The following is a 20,721-nucleotide window of genomic DNA, read 5'->3' as shown; positions in this document are numbered from 1 at the left end:
TGTTAGTGTCCTCCAAAGTTGGCTTGAGTCGGACTTTCTTCTAAATTTGGCGAGCACTGTGGTTGGTGTGGGTGTGTGTGCAGATCATTCCTTAGCTATTTGTCTTCTGTCTCCCCCAAATCCAGGATGCAGCCATCAGGACCAGACACATCCATCACGACCGCCATTGGTGGTTGTCTGCCTGGGACAGATGCTCTGCTTGAACAGGGTGGAGCAGGAGAGTACGCCATCACAGACGGTACAAGAAGGTGCCTTCTCTTACCAGGATTTTGCTGTGGGGTGTAATAAATATATATGGGTGTGTAGGACATTTGTCTATGTGGCAGACAAAATTCTGGTAAGGCTGTCTTTATTTATTAAGAGATGCTAGATTAAACTCCGTGTAGGAGGGTGATGTTAGTACTGCTGCTGAAAAATGACCTTTGTAGATTTCTTTCAGAAGTGGTCTTTGTCTGTCTGCAGCAATGACAGCTGTCATTCTGAAGTAGTTCTTTGAAACTGCTGAAACAACTAGGTTTTCTGGAGGTCTGTACTGATGGGCTCACAAGTGTTTGGATCCATTGATTATAGAGATAATAACAAGTCAGAAAGACAAAATCAAGGAGCTTTTCAAAGGATGCCCTGAGATAGATGAGTTTGCTTCTATTCTTTTACCTTTAACTAATCTGGAAAATCTGAGGTGTTTAGATGAAGATCTCAAGCAGCAGTTCACGTTCCTTCATGGGGAGTTTGGTCTGGGAGGTTTCTCACCATTCATAACTACCTATAGTGAGAAAAGTACTAGACCTAATACATAGACTGCCCCACTTCACTCAGGACCTTCTTGTAAATGGATAGCTGGAAACAAGGGTAGTAAATCTCCTTGATGATGCGTAGAAATACCATTCCAAGTCAATGGGATGTACTGGCAAGCTCCTTGAAGATTTTTGAATATATTCTATCTCATACTTTCCTGATCTACTAGTTTTCTGTTCTTTCCCCTCTCACACCTTGTCTCTTCAGAGTGCAAGCAGGCTGGAGGAAGGTTTAGCTCTGTGCATGCAATATTTCTATAGCAAAGAATATTCTGAGCTCAGAGGAGTTCTCCAAGTGCCTTCACCCTAACAGTAATAAAGCTGGAAAGTCTTATCAGTGAGTTATCAGTGTGTTGCCATCCATGGATCTCTTCCAGAAAATTTGTTGCTCATTATTCAATGCCTTCATGTACTAGCTCAAAAATAGGAGGAATAATTTAGGGTACATAAAGTGATCTTTTATGGTTTAAGAAATCTCTTTTCTTTAAAATCTCAAGAAGAAAGCAGCTATCGAAATGGAAATTGCATTTTTCTATAATGGCACAGGCACCATGATCAGTGGGATGAAGGAAGAATTTGCCTCTTAGTAAGCTGAATTTTTCTCATCAATTACTGTTTTGTTAGTAGTGTTCAAACTGCATCGTTATAGTCTTTTCGTCTAGTTAATGCTTCAGTCTTTGTACTAAAGCAAGGTGGTTTATGTGTGTGTACACTGTAGAGCCAATCTGCAGTGCCTTGTGGCAGAGTTTGCAGAGAATGTAGTTAAGAGTTTAGTGCCATCTCCCGGGAATTGGACAGCCATTATTTCCAGTCATGTGAGTCTAACTTGCATATCATTTCTGAAATGTCACCCTGATACAGTATATACCTAAGTGTGAAATCCTGTGCATGTTTGTGCCACCAAATTTTGCCATGGATTTGCAGTTTGAAAAGCAGAAACGGGTCCCACTAAATAAAATGAATCTCGTGGAATCATGCCAGCTGGTTCCTGCTAATGTGACCTTTTCTTCCATATTTCTCTATCTCCGTCTTATTGACGGATAGAATGATTTTAAGAAACTTTAGTATATGGTAAGGCTGCCAGGTGTGGATCCACATCCAATTATTTCCAAAGGTCAGAGGCACTTGCACTGGGCATTCTGGTTTGTGTTTCTTTTCTTAATTTCCATGTATGCTGGCAATAAAAATAAAGCAGAGGATAACTCTACTGAATATACAGACTGCTAGCTAGCTAACACTGATATCCTTCTTATTATAACATGTATTTAAAAAGAGAATAATTTATTTCATAGCTGCCAGCTGTAGGGATTTTAGTACCTTCCTCTTCCAGCACTGAGCTTCCCAGAAGGCAGAATTGAATTAGAGAGACTGCTATGATTCAGTCTGGCAGTTCTGGTGTTAATAATGGTCTTAATTTCTGGAGTTGTTGAACAATAAATAAGTAAATGCCAAAACAAAATATGCCAGGACGTTTATTTTTGACGTGGCAGAAGAAAGAAAAATCTGCAACAAACAGCCTTTGCAGTTCACTATAGCTGACAAGTTTAAATATCAGGGATTTTTGCCCCTTTTTGCCAAAATGGTAGGTCTGTGGATCTTCTAAGGAACAATGAGTCACTAAACACGGTACTGAAACTTTTCAGGTCTCCTACTCTATTTTATCTGTCCTGAGATAGAAAGATACTTGTTTAAAACTTTCCAGATCAATATCCATGAAAAACTCCTCATCAAATAAATCCAAATGAGAAAGTCATATACTAAAGTGTTATTGTGAATACTTAGAAATTAAAACTCAAGTTTATATTAATTTATATATATATGTATTTAAGTCCTATATGCTGGCTTCAAAATAGAAAGATTCTGTAGGTTCTCTAAATTACATTTTATCCTTGTGTAGATCCAGATTTTTGCTTTTGGTTAGAGGGAACAGAAGTCCTGAGGACTACAATGTTTCAGATTCTGTGGAAGCTGTAAAGTTCCCCTGAAACCATTTTCATTAGTTTTGCAAAAATTGCAGCCTTAAGGCTTTAAAAAGTGCTAAGCAATCAGCAGTCACTCATTTGGGAGCCTAATTATGGAGTTAGGAAACAAATATGTCTTGGTCTATCACTTTCCCTGCATAATATGTATAATGGGATTTAACCCCACACCTGCTTGCACAAATGTGTAAATACTTGTGACTGCTGAGTACCGGAGATAACTCTTTCCAAGTACGTCTCTAAGTGATATGAGAAAGCATCAGGATCCTCCAACGCATCATCATAAGTCTCCCAGTGACTGAAATAGGCATTTTATGATTTCAAATTATATTTGAAGCATCCTTGAAGTCACAATGATGAATTGCAGGACTTGACTTGGTATGCATTCTCACATACCTGTTCGATACTGCACAAAGTCTAAACTTTTTCCTTTCAGATATGGAATAAACAGAATTAAGCTGGGATACATTGTTCTCTGAATTGTTTATTTCTGGAGGACATATGTTATGACCAAAGACTAAAATTATTTTTTTTTTCTCTCTTTCTCTCTCTCTCTCTTTTTTTTTTTTTTCTTTTTTTTTTCTCCCATTGTTCATTGGCGATAGGAGTAGAACTTTGGCTTTTGAAAGTAAAGCAAGTACTCAGAATGGGTTGGCATTGACAGTCTGACAGAGGATTTGGAAGGGGGACTATGCCCTCTTGTATGAACCAGGTAAGCAAAGACCTTGGCTCATTTTTTCATCACTCCATTTGTAAGTCACAACTAGGCTGATTTCCCCCTGCCCTCTCTTTGGAAGAAGGTAAATTAAACTTCATGATCCTAGATAGGAGATGAGTAACAGTGCGGTGGGTTACCCTGGCTAGGGGCTAAACTCCCATTCAACTGATCACTCACTGCCTCTAATCAAAAGGACAGGGAGAGAAAATAAGAGGGCCTGTGAACCCTCCCCGGGCTGCAGGGTGGAGATCTGCTCCAGCGGGGGCTCTGCAGGGCTGCCGGGGAATCCCTGCTGCCTGTGGGCCTGGAGCCCCTCCTGCCCTCCTCCCCCTGGGGCCTGGGCCCTCTGCTGCTTCTCCCTCGCCCTGGGCCTCCTCCTCGGCCTGTGCCCGCTCTGCCCTTTCAGAAATCTGTTTTCCCCGAGGTACTGCCAGCTTGGTGCTGGGCTCAGCTGGGCCCTGCCATGGGGCCATTGGAGCCAGCTGGAAATGGAGGCCCATGGAGGCACTGCAGCCCCTGGCCAGCACCAGGGCACAGGCACCCATTGCACTGAAATGAAGCTGAGCAGTTTCTATGAACTAACTACTATGAAAATTTACTTCTGCTATTAAAGTCACCACTTTCACACTCTTCACAGAAGCAATAACATGGCATTTGTCAGTTGGTTTCCTCTCTGGCTGAGGCATTCTCAACAATGGCCATGACATGTCCAGGCAGGCTCCACTGAGGTGTGCCTACCTCCAGGCCTGCTGCCTTCACAGCAGTGCGTGTCCGCTGCTCTCCTGGACAGTCATTGCATCCGAATGGGCTCTACCTCCATATTCCTTTTAGAAATTCTGTTTCATTTTGCTCTCATGCCCCATAACTCATTCCATCGTTAAATAATTAAATAAATGCCTTCTGCCACTGTCTCTCTTCATGCATATATCTGTTGCCAACCATTTCCTCTCAATGGGACTAAGCATCAGGCTCTGGATGCAGTATTTCATGACAATGGTGTAATGTTGTCTGAAAGACTCAAGCAGAGGCATTCCTCTGAGGCTGTTGAACATGTCTCTCTCTGAAATGTTGCTAAAAATTGTAAAAGAATGACAAAGGACAAGGGTTTGAGTTTAGCTCAACTGCCCACTGCAGGAACAGAGCAAATGGTATTGGTCCCTATTGCATGTGATTCAGAAACTGGGAGTAAAGGCACCCTAATAAAGTCTGCATGGGATATTAATCAGGGAGGAGTCACAAATGCCAGAAAGTGCAGGAAATAATACGAGGGGCAGAGAAGCACGGGAAGGGAAAGCTTGATGGGGGAGGAAAGCGTGGGAAGGGAAATGATGAAATGATATTGAGGAAAATAAAAACTTTGATCTGGGTGTGTTGAGGTGAAACTTATGCAAGACATCCTCCCCATAACAGAAAGGAAAAGCCAGACAAAGAAATAGGTTGAACCTACAAAACTCCACAAGAAAGGAAATTTTCCTAGTACTCCCAACCATGCTAAATGTAGGAATTTGAGAGACGGGGGATGCGTTTGCTTGGGAGGTGGTGAGGAAAGAAGGGGATAATGGAGAATGTCCCTGTTCCCGGCATCTTGTGATGGAGTGTGCTCACTCCTGTATCATTCAGTGTAATTTCATTCATATTGTTAACTCCCTATCAAACAAGAATTGTGTTTCCTGTTAACTCCCTATCATCCTTGATAATTCCCTATCAAACAGGAATTGTGTTTTACCTGGAGAGATTCCCCCAGGTGACTCCCTGCTAAATTTCCGACATCGTGAGGTCAATGAATCATAAGAGACCCATCAGGAGAGGCACAGATCTACCAAAACAGTGAGAAAAAGATATGAAGATTATTCTGACAATGAAATCGTGATGAATAGCTCAAAGAAGACGACAAAAAGATAAAACAGGAAAGCCAAGCTGGAGATTTCAAGGAGAGGAGTCAGCAGTGTTAAAGCTGTTTTTAGAAGAAAACAGTTTACAGAACAGATTCTGCTCTGAACACAGCTGAGATTTGTAATTAGAGCTGGTCAGAAGATAAGGCAGCTTAACTTTTTTAAAAATAAAAATCTTGCAAAGAATTGATCTGAAATATCATTCAGGGTCAAACCTATCATCCCTCTACTCTGCTGCTTTGTATCTGGACTGCCAGCCCTCTGGGCATCATGGAAAAAAACTTCACCTCAGCCAAAATCCAATCACATGGTCATTTTTTCTCCTGATATCCAGTGTGAACTTATATCTCCACTAGAAATTGCCTGTTTAAATCATCAGTTTCTAATGGTTAAATTAGCCAAGGCCTTGTTAGATATCTAAATGTTTAGTCCTTTTTTTGAATTACATTTATGATCTGTATGATTAGGGAAACATAGCAAAATATCCTACATCATCTTGTGTTGATGTGAAAAACTAAACACTAGGGAAAATCCAGAAGCTTTTCACTTTACAAAGGGATTAAACAAAAAAGTGTGCATTGAGGAAAGGTTACTTTTATTTTCATTTTGGGAGCCTGATGAAATAAAATGCAAACAGAACATTAACAGGTCTAGAAATTAAAAACAAAAACAAACAAACAAACAAACCTGAAAGGCCTTTTTATTATTTTTTTTTATTATTGACAAGCAATGTGTATGAAAAATGTCAACCAGTTCTATTTATAACTGGGGATGGGCAAAAATATGCATTTAAATTTGGATGTGGGAAGTGTTCTCATTTCTGTAGTTTGTGAAGGCTCTGTCTAATTTTTTTCTGAGATGAAACACTGATGAAAAACACATATTTTAGCTGTTTTATTACAAACGACTTGACTAATCTGTTGGATGATGTGTGTCCTTTTGTTATACCCTTTGTTATTATATGTATTATAGTATACCATATCACATTTTATCATCATCATTATCATCATCACCATCATCATCAAAATATGGGTTAAAATGGGTTAAAAACTGGCTGGACAGCCAGTCCAGAGAATGGTGGTGAACAGAGTGAAATCCAGCTGGTGACTGGTCACCAGTGGTGTTCCCCTGGGATTGGTATTGGGGCCCACACTCTTTAATATCTTTATTGGATGAGGGAATTGACTGCACCCTCAGCAAGTTTGCAGATGACACCAAGTTGGGGGGAAGTGTCGATCTGCCAGAGGGTAGGAAGGCCTTGTAGAGGGACCTGGACAGGATGGGTCAATGGGCAGAGGCCACCAGGATGAGATTCAACATGGCTAAGTGCACTTAGCCTGCACTTTGGTCACAACAACCCCTGCAGGCTTGGGGCAGAGTGGCTGGAAAGCTGTGCAGAGGAAAAGGACCTGGGGGTGCTGATTGATGCTCACTTGAACATGAGCCAGCAGTGTGCCCAGGTGACCAAGAAGGCCACCGGCATCCTGGCTTGTATCAGGAATAGTGCAGCCAGCAGGAGCAGGGAGGGGATCGTCCCCCTGTACTCAGCTCTGGTGAGGCCACACCTCAAGTACTGTGTTCAGTTTTGGGCCCCTCACTACAAGAAGAACATCAAGAAGGACATACAAGAAGGACTCTGGAGAGTGTCCAGAAAAGGGCTACGAAGCTGGTGAAGGGCCTGGAACACAAGTCCTGTGAGAAGCATCTGAGGGAGCTGGGGTTGTTTAGTCTGGAGAAGAGGAGGCTTAGGGGAGACCTTATTGCTCTCTGCAACTCCCTGAAAGGAAAGTGTGGGGAGCTGGGGGTTGGCCTCTTTTTGCAGATAACTAGTGATAGGACAAGAGGGAATGGCTTCAAGTTGCTCCAGGGGAGGTTCAGGTTGGAAATGAGAGACATTTCTCCTCAGAAAGAGCAGTCAGGCATTGGGACGGGTTGCCCAGGGAGGTGGTGGAGTCACCGTCCCTGGAGGTGTTTAAGGAAAGGTTGGACGTGGTGCTTAGGGACACGGTTTAGTGGGTGACATTGGTGGTAGGGGAATGGTTGGACCAGCTGATCGTGAAGGTCTTTTCCAACCCTAATGATTCTATGATTTAAGTGAATTATTAAGTCCCCTCACATTGCTTGTAGCTCAGCGCTATTTAGCTTTTATTCAGAAATGCAGTTTCTCATATTCTTAGCTTTCAGTGTATGCAGTCTTTTTAATGCCAAAAACCTATTGATAAGCTTATAGATTAAAATATATTCAGATGTTTGGCTGAATTAAGCATTATTTTGGCATTAAATGCAAGTCACTACTTTAATATACAATACTGGAGACTGCTGTGGCTTACATTATTTTGTCCTGAGGGTCATTCTACTGCTCAACACATGTAAGAGAAAGGAGACAGATAAGCAGTACATGGCAGAAGAAAAAAAAAAAAAAAAAAGAAAAGAAATACAGCTTTCAACTGAATTATTACTTATAACTGGATTTCAGTGACCTCTCCTTACCATAAAATACTCCAGATACTTTATTTGTTAGGATTTCAAGCTTCAAAGTGGAATGATTTCTCTGATAGATGCCATCTTATCCACACTGAAAAACTCTGGATGACACCTATGGAAAGATGCAATAGTGCATACCATTTTGTATAGCCTTATGTGTTGTGACAGAATCGCAGAATAGCTGAGGTTAGAAGGGACCTTTGGAGGTCACCTTGTCCAAACCTCCCCACTCAAGCAAGAATGCCTACAGCAGGTTGCCCGGCACCATACCCAGGCAGCTTTTGAAGATCTGCAAGGAGAGAGACTCTACAACCTCTCTAAGCAACTTATTCCAGTGCTTCATCACCTGCACAAAAAAGAAGTGCTTCCTGATGTTTGGATGGCACCTCTTATGTTCCAGTTTGTGCCCATTGCCTTTTATCCTGGCACTGGGCATCACTGAAGAGAGCCTGACTCTGTTTTCTTTGCATTCTCTCTTCAGGTATTTATACACATTGATAAGATCCTCCCTGGGCCTTCTCTTCTGTAGGTTAAAAATCCATCCAGACCATTAATGCAGATGTTACCCAGGACTGGACATGGTATTGACTGCTGGAGTGCTCCACTCATTGCTGGCCTCCAACTACACCTTGCACCACTGACCACCACCCTCTGGGCCCAGCCGTTCAGCCAGTTTTCTGTCCACCTCGCTGTCTGCTCATCCAGCCCTTGCTTCAACAGCTTCTGATCTTATGGATGACAGTGTCAAAGGCCTTCTGAGTCCAGGAAGACATAATGTGGTATTCCTTCATATTCCCTGTTAACATGACTTATGTCAGGTACTAAGCTCTTGTATTTCATTTATAATCAATCATTCATCTCGTAGGCTGCATGGCACAGCTTTTACTGAGAAGTAATTCATTACATTATTGGATCAGTCACTAATCTGCCTCATAACTTGTGGGGCAGAATCATACCTTGAAGTTAACTGAACACAGCCAAAGCTACTTCCAACCTGGTTTTGACCTAACCTCTCCCCTCACCCAGTCCCCCTTCCCCAGCTGCATGATTTTCTGAGCACTCACAGCTGCAGCTGAAGTGAACAGATGAAATCCTGGCTTCCAGCTGCAAAGCTCTTACTGACCTCAGTTAAAAACAGGATTTTACCTAGTGGCAGTCATTTAGCACCTTTGAAAATTGAGGATTTAACAAGCAACCAAAGGTCAGAGCAGAAATCAATGGCAGAAAAAGAACTATACCTCTGGAGGGGTCTAACTCCCAGTACAGCTCTGGAAGCACGAGGTGCATTCCTCCCTGCTACCATGTCACAGATTTTTTTGCCATTTCTGAGCCTGCTTTCCTAGCCCTGGACTGAGGTAGAAGTGTGACAGTATACTGATAAAGTTGCAAACTTGCACCAGCTCTTTTATCCTGCAGTGTGAGGGAATTTCAACATTCTGGGAAGATAAATGTCTCCAGGCAGGAGGAAGAAAAAAAAGTAAGTTTTTGAAAACTCAAGCTGTAAAAGAAAATTGAAAAACACAAGTTGTTAAGAGTTTGAAAGGTTCAAAAGGGTAGGAGCACTGATAACTTGATATTTTAAGAAGGACTTTGCTGGCTTAATAGGAATTTACCCCCAATTCTTCCTACTTTGAGAATTCCAGATTAACAATAGCATGGAGACCAGCTTCAGTGCTGATACTTGTCACTGCAACGCCAGTCTTCTGCCCACTGAGTCTCTTTGTTCCCTCTCTCCCTCCTGAGCAGCCAAATATAAATCATATAATCATAGAATGGTTTGGGTTGGAAGGGATCTTAAAGCCCAACTAGTTCCAACCCCCTGCTGTGGGCAGGTACACCTCCCATCAGACTAGGTTGCTCAAAGCCCCATCCAATCTGGCCTTGAACCCTTCCAGGGATGGGGCATCCACAGCTTCTCTGGGCAACCAGAGAATGAAGTATAAATAAGTTTATACTTGCATTTGAGCACTGAAACATTCATTTAGAAGATTTAAGGTCTCTTCCAATCCAAAACATTCCATGATTTTAAGATGGCGGACTTTGTGTGCTTGCTTTTTTGTCACTTTACATGAGAAGGCTTTTTGGGGGGTTGGAAATTCCTCATTTCATATCTTCTTAAAAATATCCCCTTTACAACTGTCAGTTTTAATACAGATAGTACAGAATCTACAAAACTGACTTGGAGCACTGTAGGTGCTTTATAGGACCTTTGCATACAACTGAAGAACTGCTAATATTATGCCTAATTAAGTTCCCTATTAGCTTCTGGGGAAAGAGGCTATAGTAAGAGCATAGCAAGCTGGTATCTGAAGTGCTCCAACAAAGAGACTGCTGGAAGGCTTGCAATAAGTTTTAGTTTACTACATTCCTTCCACTTGTTCTTCAGCACCTCCAACGCTACAGTAGTGAAGCATGATGAAAACTGATCTCCTATAAACTTCATTCTTTGGTCGTAAGTTCTCTCAGATAAACATCGAGTTCTACATCGGTAAAGAAATGGGATTCCTCTTATTGTGGGCATACTGTGGGTAATCCAACTTTACCATAGACTTCTGGCGTAAATGCAGAGTCAGAAAAATAAAATTGTTTAGGACTTGAATATCAGTACTATATAGCTATGAGTGAGGCAGTCGAAGAGGCAGAAAGGTGCCTTGGCCATTTGCATGACCCTGGAGACTGATGCCGCCTTAGTACAAACAGCAAATAATGAATTCTGTAAGATCCACTTATAATTCTGAAACTCCTGCAACAGAGATCAGGTTTTGTTCTCTCCTGATGGGCTGGATAGGTGCAGATTATCTACATTTCTTGCCTACAGTTAATCATTTAAAGGAACAGAACAGCGTGAGAAGGAATTTTTGACATTTGCTCTGTGGGTTGGCATGCTGTCAAGTAACTGTAGGATTCGCTGAGTCTGGAAGAGGTTCTGTGCTGACCTGCCACAAATAAATGATGTTGTTTTCCTTATTCAGTCCACCAGAGATGATTTCTTGAGTGTCTTTCATCTAATTTTCTTGCATGCTGGAATCTGACAAATATAATAATGGTATTTTTCACTCATTTGCAGTAGTGTATTTCTTTCAGTGGTGTAAAAATACCCCTCAAATGCCATACTTCTTTGGGAAAATATTCACGTATCAGTTTTAGTAATATAAAACTATTATTGCCTGTCTCCCAGGGATTTTGTGAGGCTTGTTTAATTGAGGTTTGAACTGTCATTATTTGTGAGATGAGATTATCTATCATTCATGAGCTTTCAAATGAATACCAGTTTGTCTGGGAGAAAAAACGCTGGCAGATCCTAAAAGTTTCATGATTTTCAGCACAAATAATTATTCCTCCAAATATTCATTCTGTATATTTTGTTATTTGTTACTTGCTATTCATTATCCACAGTTTGTTGTTTGCTATACTCCTGCCTAGAAACTTCAGTCACCCAGTCTGGTACCAGAAATAATAATATGTGACTTTTATGACCATTCACCCACCATAAGTAACACATAGAGGAACTTGCACAATCAAAGCAAACAGTGCATGAATAACATGTAGAAAAAAATTGTTTACATGAGCTATTCCGTGAATATTTATGAGCTAGAAACATGTTTGTAAAAATTAGGATCAGAGTGCAAAGAGAAAAGCAGGGCCAAATTTGCTGTAATTGAAGTTCTACCCATAATTTATTACTACATTGGAATTACAGATGGGTGAACAACTTTCAGTTCAGGTGAGTTGCACAGAATTGTATAGCAAGTTGGTGGGGCCAGAAGAGAAAAGGGAACATGGCGACTCTTTGATTCTGCATGGCAGTGCCTTCATTGTGTCCCAGCCCATGCTGCTGTGCTGTGATCTGTGGTAGACAGCACTCTGAAAGTACAACCATCACCAGCATAGCATTAGATTCACCAATACTCTGCACTAGCCGTTTCCTCCAAATTTCCCATCACAGCATGGGAGATGGTCCTCATACAGCAAAGGCAGGAGGAACTGTGGGAGGAAGTCTTCAGGTAGGCTGAAGGTGTTTTAAATATGCCTCAAAGGTCAAGAAAGTATTGTGGCTCCATTACCATCTGTGCTTTCAACTAGCAGAGGTCCAGTCTATTGTTAAATACCCTCTATTTAATCAAATGCAAACGTAATAATTTCCCAGAGCATTCAATTAGACTGGAATTAGATATATCAATTAGATATGGAAGTGGGGTTTCCTTCATTGCCAACGTATTTTCTTTATATGGAAACATTTTTTTTGACGCATATACGAAACTACAGACTTCATGCTTACAATTTGCATTTTTACATAGCCAGAGGATCACAGGGGATAATGTTGTTGTGCATTATTACTTAGTATAAAAAGCATCTTCTTAGCCACAAAATCAAGCAGGGACTTAGATTAAAGGCAGACAACAGCCTGAGAGCATAAGCAATGAATTAAAATCACCTTTTGTCTTTCATCAGGCACTAAAATCCTACTTCATGTTTAAAAAAGCAAATGTTGCTTATTTAAAAACAAAGATTGCATGCACTATACTGACCAGCTGCATAAATCCTATTGGCCTTGGAAAATTAATGTTTTGTTTTAAGTAAAGCTGAAGTTACTCATGTTATTTCGCTGTATCAATAGCAAGTACATTAACATTATCTAGTGTCTGCAAGCACACTATTAATTTACCTTGTACTGCCCCAATAGAGGGAAAAGAATTGTTCAAGGCAATGAGGCGTATCCACTTCCACTCCTTGGGACTCCTTATTTCCAAATAATCAATATTAATGTGGTGAAGGGAGGGCAGAGAGGAAAATGATCCTCTGCCTGATTTATCAGCTAAAGCCACACCACAGTGCAATAAGAGTCTGAAGACTCTTTAGTAGACTGAACAGAGACTAAATGGTTTATCAAGGATGAAGGCACTGTCACAGTATCCACCTGAAGTCAGGATTAATATGACACTTGGCAGTCAGGAAGCTGACAAGTATAACTTTCCCCTGCTAAAGTGATACATTCTTGGCTGCAGAAAAAAATCCAGTGAGTTCTTGAAAATACCTGCTCACCTCAGTATTTATTTTTTATTTTTTTTAAGAAAAGCAGGATTCTTTCTCTGATGAGAACTACTTTTTTCCCTACAGGTCAGATGAACAGCACAACACACAGCTCTTAACAATATCTGAGGCAACTTCAGCAAAGCATGATTGGCAGGAAGTGAGCAACTAAAATGTTAGGGAAAAAAATATATCACATTTTTAAGTAACAGGACCTGATTTTTCCTTTTTAAACCATGGGAAAAGTAATTGCCATGGAATGGCCTTTTGTCCTATTGACCCTCAGCAAGCAAAAAGTTACTTTAAAAATTGCATTATGATAGCAAGTGCTGTAATCTTTACATAGGCTGAAGTCATAGAGGAATGGCAAGCACACTGCAGCAATACTAAAACATTTGGTCTGTCTACAATATCACATGCTTCTGCTTGAAGATATAGATAACATTCACCAAAAAAGCTCAGCTAGGGGAAAAAAAAGTTGACTGAAGCAGTGTCAGGAAGTTCAGTTTATTTTCCCCATATGTCTAACAAGAGTAGAATAGAGTTAGTATTCTAGTATTTTATTAGTTAACTTGCTACTACAAGATATCAAATACAGGCTCTTAACCTTCCTTTTTCTGCTTTTAATTATTAGACCAAATTAAACTTTAAGACTAAAGAATGATTAAATTCATGCCTCTACACACGGTTTTATTATATGTGAAAAAACTACTTAGTGCTTCTCAGACCTGCAGTTGGGCTTGTATAAAGACAGATGTCCCAAAGCAAGAACTAGCAGGTTGTTCATATTCTCCCTTAAATGCCCAACTGAGTGCTTAACTGTGAGCACGGGGAATGTTTTGAAAAGGTGGACACTTTCAGGACCATATGGTCCATGTGGACCATAACACAACTGTGCAGTGATGGGGGTGACGACCCAGGCTACACACCAGTTGCAATGAGGAGATATGAGATCTGTCATCCTTCTCCCTGTGCTCTGCTCTTGTAAGTGTTGGAGAGGACCCAGCTCCTGAGATATCTGTTATTTTTCTGTTGTTTTGTTACAGAATCACAGAATCATCTAGGTTGGAAGAGACCTCCAAGATCACAGAGTCCAACCTCTGACCTAACACTAACAAGTCCTCCACTAAACCATATCACTGAGCTCTACATCTAAACGTCTTTTAAAGACCTCCAGGGATGGTGACTCAACCACTTCCCTGGGCAGCCCATTCCAATGCCTAACAACCCTTTAGTCGCAGTGAACTGAGGTGGAGCATATCTCACCCAGCTTTATATATCTTCAGTGTGGACTTTTGGACAAACTAACCAGATGAGAACATAATAGAGAAAAATGGGCACTTTCAGGACATAAAATCAACTTTCTTCAAATATGTATGTTGGGATCAGAGGAGTTGCACCCTGCACTCTGTTCATGACGTCCACATGTAGTCAAATGCAACCTGTTAAGGTTCACTCTATATTCCTTTTCATAACTTGAAGTGAGGAGAGTGTCCTGGGCAGAGAGTGCTGCATTTTTTGTGCACTGGATAACACAACGTGAATGTGCCTGTACATATATGGCAGGTTTATGCACCCAAAATGTGAGGATTTTTAAGAAGTGAATTAAGAGGCCATAACTAAGAGTAATGGGATGCTATTAAGTGAGGCAAGTCATACGATGAGTGTCAGGAAATGCTCCTGGGCACTGCAGTGGCTTAGACTGTAGAAGATGCTCTCAGGGGATAGACACTAGATAATGTACACTTACCTATATCTAAAAGGCACAACATTGCATTCACTGGTGCCCAGACTAGATGATATCATAGGTTTTGTTCCCCTTTATTCTAGGTAGCAGGCCCTAAATCATTGTTTAAATCCTATATGACAACTCTTCTCTGGGGTAAATTATCTGAAGTTCTCAAGGGTAAAAAGGAGTTGTCACAAGTAGGAGAAAGTGCTGCAAAGCCCAGAGGCAATACTAAGAAACAACTGAGATTTTAGTAAGAGAGAAATTCAGTTTAGCTTGAGGTAAGAAGTAATTCCACTTCTCTCTAGTTTCATGGAAATTACACCCTAGAAAAACTCCCCTAAAGGATATCCAGTTGCAAATACTGTGTTAACAGGAAAAAAAAGAAAAAAAAATCACTGAGGACATATATCCAGCTTTTCTCACCTGGTTCTAAACATAAAGAAAACAGGAAAGACAACAATTTCAGTGAATATATCATTGATTAAATACCTATTTAAAATGTTACTTTAAAATGTTATTTGAAGAATATCTGCTTACAGCAGCTGCTGAAAGCAAATTTCTTTACATATTTCCATCACTACTAATTGTTCCAATCCTTAGAAAGACTGATTAGATTTTTACATCTTGCTTTCATGGCAGGTCTTGCTCTTACACTGAGGAGAAATTTTATCCATATCCTTAATTTTCAAAAACTTGGCTTTGATTCTGAAAGGTGCACTGAATCTAGGTTTAGGAATTCACATCTTCAGCACTTGACCAGGCAAGTGGAGGAGAAAGGGCAGCGCTCCTTGGAAACAAACAGCAAAAGGCATAAGGTTTAGATAAATAGAGGTGACTCACTAAACACTTAGAATGATTTTTCCTAAAATACCAGTATACTATTTTTTAACATTGTTTTCTGTGAAGTTCTGAAGGACAGATCTGCCTATTTTCATTGCCTTTTAGTTTTCATTTTCATATTCCTGTCTAGAAATAACAAAATGAGACAAAACCAGCAATCTATTCATTACCATTCCATCCTAAGAGGAATTTCAAGGCTTCTGAAGTCCTTTGAGAAAATTCCATGGGATTTTCAAACAAATGTTTTATCTTTGGAACATTTAGAGATTCCAAAGATATTCCCAAAATAAGCGTGATACTTGCTGAACAGCACTGTGATGAGGATATGTGAAGGTAACTGTAGGCACAAGTTCTTCAGCTCTTCATATTCCCCTTTAGAAACAACAGTAATGTTGTTATTGTTGCTGTCGTCAATAGCAGCAGAGCTGAGTCCTAACCTGAATGACTAGAAAAAAATTTTCCTTAGTCATTGTGAGTCTTGACTGGACAGCATAATCTTTTACCATCATATGAACAGTAATTCAGGATGTGCTGGAATGTACTTGGCACAAACATGGACGAGAGGATAAGAGAGAGGTAATTTTTGTTTGAAAGAAACACCTAAATGCCACCTTCTGGCTAACATAATGTGTGTACTGTGGACCTAGTCTTCTGCAGGAATAGCAACGCGTGTTTGCAGTGTTTTTCATTCGACAGACAGAATGGGACTCTTACCAGCAACAACACCGCATTCCCCCCCTGAATAGCGTGAGGTGAAACCCTTCCCGACAGAGCTGGTGCTCTGACCACTTTTCCAGCTCTACACTTGGCTTTTCCACCACCACCATGTGCAGATTTTAGCATTGCATTTTACCTAAAAGCTGAGGCTCAGCTGAGGCCAGAATTAATTGGCCCCAGTGCCACACAGAGAACAGGAGAGATTTCCCCAGTGGCAGTACTAGAAAAGGAAGATCCCCAAATCATCCAGTTCCCCCCTTCATAAGCAAAGCCAGAAGAGAATTCAGAGCAAGTAACCTCGTGCCCTTAGCAGAGTAGCTGCTTCCTCATTAGCCCAAACATGCTCCATCCCTCTTCTTCAAGTGTAAACCTGCACTTGCATCCTCCTCGCAGCTTCTTACCTCCTGTTCACATTTATTATTGATATCACCTATCAATAATGCTTTCCACTGCTTTGAGAGTTTGGCCTGTCTGCCATCTCCTGACTTTCAAGTGATCTTTCCTTCACCTCATTATATTTTTAATGATATATATTTTTTTGTTTTCTTCTTATTTTCTCTCCTCTTTCAGTCCCCTTCCTTCCAGAAGGAAGGGAGAGAAAGGAGCTGGTTAAGAAGGGGGAAAATGGTGATGCTTTAAATTGTTGCTTCCACACTGTCCCTTGGCCTGCTATCCTGCTTAGCAGCATCTGGTCTCACAGAGGGGCAGAAAATTAACTTGTTTGACTTCTTACTCAAGCATAGACATTTTCTCTCAACAACCATACAAAAGATGAAAATCATTTCCTGTGGCTTTACTGGAAATAACTTTATTTGATCTTTAAAAAGTTAGCCCTCTTCATCAGTTCTCCCAACTTTATCATTTACTATATTCATCCCCACCTATCTCCTCCAGTTTTTTGTAGTAGTTCTTCTTCTTTTCCAAATCAGCTCATGTCCTTTCCTTTTGTATCGGCTAAAGTAGCATCCTGTTACTCAGAAAACACAATATCATTAGTATAGTTCTACCTGTGAACTGGATTACAGCATCTAACCAGAGACAGCCTGAGTGCTGAACAGACGCAGGATTACTAAATTATTCTAGTATTTGATTTGACAATTTTGTATAATTGAGGAACCTGAACACAAAGCATTTGCCAATGATATCAGTATAATTCAAGTATACACATTTTCAGGCCATGGAGGAAGTTTCTTTCCCCTTTACCTTTTTAACAACTCTGTCCTGACTCCAGTCTAATACAGGATTCTGTCTCTTGTTGCTATTTCCTCTGTCTGCTTGCTCTGTGAGTCTGTTTGGGTCACAAGGCACATGTGTTATATTTCCAGAAACCCAATCAACCAATTATGTCATTTCCCATTGTTACAGTTATTTAATTGGATAACAACAGCAAGAAGAGAAGAAAAGCAAGAGCCAAGCAATGTTTTACTCTCATGGTGAGTAGATCGGTTCTGAGACACTGCTGCTCCCCATCTCTGCCTGCTCAGGGGCTTACGTTTTAAGTGTGACTGTCAAACCTTTTGAGCTTTGCCACAGAAAGTAAAAGTGCTTTGGTCACATTCAGTTGCTGTGAAGCATGTAAAGCATGTAGAGCTTTGTGCTTTACAATCCACATTGTGATTCCATTTGTAAATATAAATTTCAGAGTATGCATGGAAGGGACGTAGTGTGATTTTATGTGTGTGCAAGAGTTAATTACGAGAGGCAAAAGTCAGAAGAAATGGGAGAGTATTGTGAAAACATCATAAGTATCTGAACAGAGAAGACAGCAAGTCAAGAGCTCTTAAGCTGTCTGAAAAATATGCACATATAGTACAGTTAAGCAGACATCCTCCAGACTGGAGACCGTGCTCAGACTCTGCTGCCTGGGTATCAGCAGTGCGTCCATCTTCCCACTGTGCATCAAGGAATAGTTTGACCTGCAACCAGAGACGCACAGGTACAGCTGAGCTGTCTGTGAGATGCATCTTGTTGACAGTCCCTCTGGCACAGTTTGTACCTGAATCCGGGAAGGAAACTGGTGAGTGCACACAATTTTATGCCCATTGTAGAGCAAAAGGATGACCTTAGATACTGCCTACATCCTGGTCTGCCACTGGAAGTATTTCTGGGACTTAGACAGGGCCACTTTTGCTGCAGCAGAGCTGTGGTTTGCGTCTGAATGAAGGGACAAGTCATTTACAGTCTGGTCTTAGGTATCACCATTCCATGGTTTCAGGACATGAAATAATCCTGAACTCTTACTTGCATGAGTAAGGCACTGCATGAGTGTGACTCTATTTGGTGCTTCGGGGTGCATTATAGAATTTATAGATATGGGAACACAAATACAAGGATTTTTGTCTTATCAGATTGATGTCCTCTATGCTCATACCTTTGGAAGAGCTGTGATAATGGAGATAATCCCCATCCCTCAAAGCAGCTTTCTAAGCTGTGATTATTTTGGCAGCACAGCTCAAGTTTTATCACTCACAGAAATGCAGAGGAGGAAAGGGCAAAACATTTCTTCTTTTTGTTCATATTTAACCCAAATCAGTCCAAACCACTGAAAATAAGAAACATCTTCCTCTGCACAGCCCTCCCCTGATGTGTAGTAAATGCCTCTAAAATATTTTAATCACTTCTAAATACTCCCAACATGCTCACAAACCAGAGGATTTCTAAAAAGCACAGTCCTGTTCTCTGCACAGGCAATGATCTGTAGCTGTAAACATGTAACAGAGCATCAGTAGATCATGGGAATCTCATATCCAAATCAAATTGTTTGGCAAGTTTACTGGTCAAGAAATTTGTCCCTAACCTTCACTTAGATAAATCCTAGTAAGTGAAGTGTGTCTTTCTGCATCAGGTCTCCTTGCTAACTCAGTTGTACGTGTGATCAAAGACGTGCTATTTTCTCTGAATTTTCTACTTGCTATTTTAAATCTTTCCTGTCTCTGTTTACTGGCTTTTGGTAAATACTCTCTGCCCTGATAATGTGTGGAATAATGTGAGGGTCTAAGTCCAGGCTGCATATTTACTTAGGCACACAAGAGAGGTTTTCCTGACTCTAGACTCAAGCTCTACTCCTCTCATCGTTATAATAAATGTTTGTAGCACCTTCAATTTTGCCTACTACATGAATACCACTGAAGTACACAAGACATTACTGAAGTATCAATGGGGTACACAGAGGTTAAAGTTAAGGATTAAAGTGACAAATTTAGGCATTATAACACAAAAGCCTGTTAGAAGAATTACAGCACTTCTGTCAACACCAATGCACAGTGACGTCAATTTCTAAAACCAGTATTCACAAAAGTCAATGAACTTGGCAAGGAGATGTCTTAACTTATACTCTTTTTTCTTGTAGGTGCCAAACTGTGGAGTGCAGAAGTCCTTGAAAAACCCTGCCACCACAAGTCAAACCACATACTGTTCTGGGACAGAACACAATGCTTGCCTCTCTTTGGAAAGTATTCCACTTTATACAAAACCTTTAGCTCTGGCACAATGAATACCTGTGAATTCTTGTCCTGGTACCTGGAGCACGTAGCCAAGAGCTGCCTCCCAGACCTTGCATTTATTTTTTTTTCCAGGGCTTATTAAAAAAATGGTGTTATACACAGAAACCATTTCCAGGCACATGAAGGACAAGGTGATTGTGAACACAGAGTCTGGATAAATCATGTGTAATAAATTAGGATAAATCATGCTTGACCAGCCTGATTGCTTTCCACAACGAAATGGCAGACTCAGTGGACATGGGGAGGTTGGGAGTTAAATCATTTACATTGACTTTAGGAAAGCTTTTAACACAGTTCCTTTAGTATTCTTGCAGCCATAATGAGGATATATGTACTGGATGGGTACACTACATGATGGGTATTAAATTAACTGGATTGTCAGACTCAAACATAATGGTCACCAGCTCAAAGTTTACCTGGAAGCAATTATGACTGGCATTCTTTGATGATTGGTAATGGGGTTGTTAATCTGTCATCTTCAAATGACTGGGCAATATGAACACACCCTTGCTGAGTTAGCAGGTGATTCAAAATTGGGGAATACTTTGATACAACGGACTAGCTTACTCTGCAGAAGTTTTGTTTAGGAAGGTCTAGTTTGAGTTCTTGAGATGAAAATGGAGCTGGAGATAAGAAGCAATAGAGCTAGTTGGGTATGTAGTATGTAGTATGTAGTATGTAGTATGTAGTAGTTGGGATGGCATAACCCCATATAACTGTACAAGCCAAGGCCTCTGTGTTTAGGGAGCAGCTCAAACCAAAATGTCCTGGGAGTCCTTGTGGACAACAGCCTGAGCCACATGTTGTGCTGCTTTAGTAGTAGCATAGATGTAGGGACATAATTATTCCCCTCTATTTGGCAACTATGAAACTGCATCTGGAGAATTATCTCCAGTTTTGGGTCTACCAGTACAGGAGAGAGAGATGAGCTGGAGCAAGTCCAGTGGAGGCCCACCAAGGTGGTTGTGATGCTGGATAACAAGATAACCAAGGTCTGGCTTAGTGAACCCTATTTCTTTAGCTTGGAGAAG

The 20,721-nt window shown here is 40.7% G+C and overlaps 2 long non-coding RNA genes across 2 annotated transcripts in view; both read left to right on the top strand.

The window, feature by feature from the left end:
- LOC310894911 overlaps nucleotides 1-20,721 on the top strand; it is a 391,370-nt gene that overhangs the window by 242,027 nt on the left and 128,622 nt on the right. The window lies entirely within an intron of this gene.
- On the top strand, nucleotides 7,819-19,926 carry LOC310895749. Its single transcript, XR_014580928.1, has 3 exons — nucleotides 7,819-9,344; nucleotides 17,553-17,620; nucleotides 19,537-19,926. It is a non-coding gene; the product is annotated as an uncharacterized lncRNA (long non-coding RNA).

Source organism: Anser anser, assembly GCF_964211835.1.
Source record: "Anser anser genome assembly, chromosome: 2".
NCBI lineage: Eukaryota > Metazoa > Chordata > Aves > Anseriformes > Anatidae > Anser > Anser anser.
This window is presented reverse-complemented; position numbering and strand designations above follow the sequence as displayed.